This window comes from Propithecus coquereli, unplaced genomic scaffold (assembly GCF_000956105.1).
Source record: "Propithecus coquereli isolate 6110/MARCELLA unplaced genomic scaffold, Pcoq_1.0 Scaffold90, whole genome shotgun sequence".
NCBI classification, from domain to species: Eukaryota; Metazoa; Chordata; class Mammalia; order Primates; family Indriidae; genus Propithecus; species Propithecus coquereli.
Window position 1 is genome coordinate 1723206 of NW_012155285.1, and position 5958 is coordinate 1729163.

The following is a 5958-nucleotide window of genomic DNA, read 5'->3' on the forward strand; positions in this document are numbered from 1 at the left end:
TTTTTTGAATTAGTATTTCATTTAAAGGAGGTTCAAAGTAGTTGCTTCTTGTCACCAAATATATTGCAAATGTTCATTTGTAAAAGCCATTCTTACTCTACAGAGCATACAAAATATGTCAGTCAGTGCATCCAATTTGGCCCAGATCCATAGTTTCCCCGTCTTTGCAGTAAGTAGCCTGTTTTCTGTGTCTATTTCTTTTAGCCCAACTCCTGAGTGCTCTCTTGGCTGCTAAGTTAAAAGACCGAGTGGTGAGTACAGAATATTCATAAGTGGTAATGATGACACTGGAAAGTGCCAAGGTGGAAATTTTGGTAGAACACTTTGGTGAGAATTTTTTTTTTTTAAGTTTGGAAAGGATTAAGTATTCTGCCCTAGTAAAGGAAAGACTTCATTTCACATGTTAAAACCATTTCCTAGAAATTGTATGATAGAGCTGGTTACATAGCACAAGAAGAAAAATTTTTTTCTTCTCACACATTTTGAGAGAAAGGGATGCCTCTTTACTGTAGTAAATGTTTTATTTTTATGAAATGTAATTATGGATATAGAACTACGTTCTATTGATTACAGGAAAAAAAATCTCACTTTACAGATGGGAGTGGGGACTCACAAGAAATCCAAAGATGTTAAATAAATTATTGGAAATCCTAGTGCTGGTTAGGTCTGATATGTCTGTTCTCTAAAACGTACTATTAATACTTTAAATATGTTCTGAATTAGCTTTGGATTCAAGGAATCCTTGGTTTAAAACTCGACTCTGACTCTTTTTAGCTTGACAACATTCATCAAGGCAATAGAGCCTATACAAATCTCAGTCTAATCATCTATAAGCTAGAAATAGTAATATTTATTTTCTAGTATCACTTTAAGGAAAAATTAATATATCCTATGTGGAAAAACTTTACATATAGTAGGAACTGTGTCCTTTTTCATTTTCCTTTTGAAATATATTCTAACACTTTATTTTATTGAAAAGCATGACAGTCTTGCACAATGAAAGAGAAAGATAAATAATCATCATGAATGTAGAAAAATTGTAAGATGTATAATTTAAAAAGACATATAATAAGACACGTGATTTTATCAGTTCATATTTTCTCAACCATAACATAGAACAATATTCCTGGCTAATCAAGGTTGTTATAAAGCTGAGAATATAAAATGCTTCATATATTAGAAAACATCAGATGAAATTATAATTATTATCTAGAAATCATATGATTCTATTATACTTACTATTGATTTACAGTTTTATTATCAACATATCATCATAGAATTTTTTTCTAGGCACCTAGTTGATTGTTCACCGAAGAAAGTGAACTCTTAAATATTAAAGGTAAAGTTATAGAATAGTGATTTCAAGAGGTGGAAATGTATCTCTAAAATTCAAACTGAATTTCTGCATGTAGCTTTGTATCCCACTTTACAAGAGTGAAAGTCATAGGTAGCAGTTGTGTACACGGAAGCAGAGTGAGCAACTTCCAGCTTTTCATGTCTGTACTGTGGACTCTGGGAGCCCATGATTTTCTCTTTCTTCCTTTGCCAATTGCTGGTGACTTTTTTTCATATATTAGTTTACATATGACAAATAAATCCATAAAGATATCATATGATGTTTAGCTTCAAATCTGAGACATAGTGATAACTACTTTATCAGCTGTACCTAAACACCAGCCTAAGAAAGCAAAACTTCAGACTGTCAAATAAACACCAACATTTGAGTGTGAATGACATTTGATTCAAGGCATGGTCTTAATAAGGGCCTATAAAGTCCTGAACAATCTGTCTCCTGCACATATACTAGCATATTCAGCACATATTTAAAATAGTACATTTAAGAGACGAGAAATATCAGACACAACTGGCACTGGGACCTCCAATAATTTATTTAACACCATTGGATTTCTCGTGAGTTCCCACTCCCACATGTAGAATGAGATTTTGTCCCGTAATCAATAGGATGTAATTCTACATCTACAATTATATTTTCTAAGAATAAAGTAGTTACTACAGTAAAGAGGCATCCCTTTTTGTCTGACCTTCCTACTAACTCCGTCATTAATCATTCCACTCCAGCCACTCTGGCCTTTCCTCAAACATGTGAGTCACGTTCTCTCCTTTGCTCTTATTGTACCCTCTGTCTGAATGATCTCCCAAGATTTCCACATCGCAAATCTCTTTTCTTGCCTTTGAGACTTTACCCAAACACCACTATTTCAAGGAGACTAATCTTTCTCCCCTATTTAAACCCTCCTTAACTTCCAACATCCATAGTCCTTGTTCTCCTGTCCTGCTTTTCTTTTTCTCATAACACTTGTCACTGCTTTGTCCAGCTGAACCCCTGGCTGGAGTCACCCCAAAACAGAGGCAGAGGAATTCCTGCAGAGACTGCCTCAAACTCTCCTGAGATGGGGCTGGTTGGGATTCCAAAGCCAGAAGCAGTAAACGCCATGGTGATCAGTCCAAAGCATTTACAAGGGGAACCTACCTACAGAGGGATATAGCTTCCTTGTGACAGTGACAGAAAAGGTTTTACCTAGCTGTGTCCTCCACAAGACAGGGAAGAGGGTTGGGTTGTAGGGTTTATATGAGGGTTTAAGGAATTTGGTTCAGGGCCTGGACTAGTTTCTGTGTGTTTAGCAACAGGGTTAATCTCTCAATGTTTTCAGGTAACAACCTAAACCGCTTTGTTAGTGTCAGGAAATGTTCAAGCCCACATGGAAAGCAGGGCCTTGGCTGGGTCACAGAGATGTCAAGGCACTCTGTGATTCTAGGTCAGGACACAAAAGAAAGTGGGGGGGACTGGAGGACCCTACAGTCACCTTCTAGCGTACCATGAAGGTGCATTTTTATAATGTATTGTCAGTCTCTCCCTGTGAGAACCTACGCTGCAAGAGGCATCTTTCCCTGACTTTGTTTAGTGCTGCCTCTTAAACACTGAGAACAGTGTCTGGCATGTATTTAATTGAATGGATTGATGAATAAAATATGAAAAATTCTTTCATTTATAAGAGATATTTTGGATGTCTTTGTTTTCTTGTTATTGATAGCATAATATTTTTCTTTCCCTTCCCTTCCCTGTCCTTTGTTTGTTTTGTTTTATTTTTTGGTCTATTTATTTTGTTTTTGTTTTTCAGGGGTGGCATCCATGGTTCTAGATTTGGGATAAAAATAGTAATCCATTTTTTGTCTTTTTTAGGTGTCCTCTTACCTATTCCTGCAGCCCTTTGCCATGAAAGAACATTATGCAAGTCTCTTAAAAGACAATCTTGACATCTGAAATTCTATAAGGTTATAAAATATTTGTTAAGTTCATATATACTCTCTGGGTGTCTTAATATTTTAATGTTCTACTCTAATGTGATGGTTAATTTTATGTGTCAACTTGACTGGGCCATAGGGTTCCCAGACATTAAGTCAACTATTATTCTGGATGTTTTCATGAGAGTGATTTTGAATGAAATTAACGTTTAAATTGATAGAGTGAGTAAAGCAGATTCCCCTCCTCATATAGGTGGGCCTCACAGGACAAAAGGTCTGACCTCCCCTCGGCGAGGGAGGTTTACTTCTGCCTGACTGGAACTGGAACACTGGCTTGTTCCTGCTTTTGGACTTGAGCTGAAGCACTGGCTATTCCTGAGTGTCAAGCCTGCTGACCTTTGGACTGGAAATATACCATCGGCTCTCCCAGTTCTCAGGCCTTTGGACTCAACAGGAACTGCAGCATCAGCGCTCCTGGGTCTCCAGCTTTGGGATTTACCCTGCAGATCCTGGGACTTGTCAACCTCCATAATCATGTGTGCCCAATCCTCATAAAAACCATTCTGTCTCTCTCTCCACACACACACACACACAGACACACACACACACACACACACACACACACAGACACACCCCCTATTGGTTACGCTTCTCTGGAGGACCCTGACTAATATACCTAATAATCTTCAAGAAACTATACCTGATTATGAAAAAAAAATGGCTTGCATTACAGCACATGTGAAACTTAAGCAAAACTTAACTGACTGAGTTAAAAGTCACTAAATGAAGTAAAGGTGACCGAGGCCAAAATCAACAGTCATAAATGATGTTGATAGTGTATAGTTGATAGGATGTGATGAAAATGACACTTTATTTCCATGTACATCTTCCCCAAAACTCGTAACCACAGTTTAATCTCAGAGAAAAATCAGACAAATCCCAACTGAGGTACATTCTACAAAGTACCTGACTAGTGCTCCTCCAAAGTGTCAAAGTCATCAAAATCAAAGGAAATTTGAGAAACTGTCAAAGTCAAGAGGAGCCCAAGGAAACTTCACAATTAAATGTAATGTGGTATTCTCAATAAGATCCTCAAAGAAAGGACATTAGTAAAAACTAAGGAAATGTGAATAAAGTATGGACTTTACGTTGGTTCATTAATAGTGACAAATGTACCATATTAACATGGGAAACTGATTATGAAGTATATAGGAACTCTCTATATTACCTTTGCAACTTTTTGGAAATTTAAATATATTTTAAAATAACAATTTTATTTAAAAAATAAGGAAAAACTAATAAAATGGTATTTTAAAAGTGCAAAATACAATGAAATTTCAAATTTAGTTAAAAGAGTATTCAGTGTTGTATGTAGTATTTTTCTAAAGTGCCATGATTTTCATATACATGTATAATATATTATAATCATTAATTCCATGTCATATTCCATCAAAATACGTAAGTATCACATACTTCAATGTTCTCATATTATTAAACTAATGAGAAATATAGTAAAATCACTTTAGACAATGATCATATGTGTCTATCTGTATATCTATTTATTTACAGGTCTACTGTTTCATTTGATTTTGTATCTGATATTTAAAATTCAAAACCTGAAATTTAACTGTTAGAGATTGAATTTTATTGCTTACAGCTAGACAATAAAGAAAAATTTGTAAATGGATGTATATTTTAAACACTTGGTAAAAGTTTATCCATTTTCTTAAGTCCCATTATCCATGGGACTTAAGAGATTTGAAGTTCACCGGTGGTCCCTAATGCTCATTCCAGCTCCAAAATTTGACTCTTCTGTCACCGCTCTGACAAATGAGTCCATAATGAAAGTCAAACCTGTAATACGCAGTTCTCAAAATTGCCTGTGCCATAACACCGTAAATGTTCTAAAACTTCCCAGTTCAATTAACTAGATACCTGGAGCTATACTTGAAACTAGAGTAGTATTAAATTCTGCCACTGTTATATCAAAGAAAATGATCCATCTATCTATTTTTATCTAATGTGTATGTGTATTAAAGAAGAGAGAGAGAGAGAGAGAAAGAGAAAGAGGGGAGAGAGGATGGGGAGAGAAAGAGAGAGAGAAAGAGGGAATAAGAATAAGGTAGAAATAATGAGTGGATCTCTATTCAATGATAAACAACAAACTACAAAGAGATAGGCTAAAATCATTTTGTAAGTCAAAATATATAATAGGATACAAAGAATAATAGTAGTAACAACAGATAATCATTTATTGATGACTTCCTTTGTCGTAGTCACTGTAATAAATAATTTTGTTACATTCATTCACTTCTCCTAGCAATGTAGGAATTGGCAGTGAGGTTGATGGTGTTATCGCTCACCATATCAGGAAGGAGAAACTGAACACAGTGATGGTTAATAAGCTGTTCACAGTCACACAGTTAGTTGGAGAAATAGAATTCTAACCCAGGTATCTAACATGGGTACATTTGAGGTTCATTTCCTCATAAAGGAAAATGCCTCCTGATCTGGACATTATATTTCTAAAGAAAGTATTTCTATGGGGTTAGGCTTTACCACTTCCCATATGCCCTAGAGGCTAAATTTTTAAAATCAATTTTATATTACCAATAACAACAAACTATCTGAAAAAGAAATTAATCAGACAATCTCACTTGCAATAGCATCAAAAAGAATGAAATATTTAGGAAT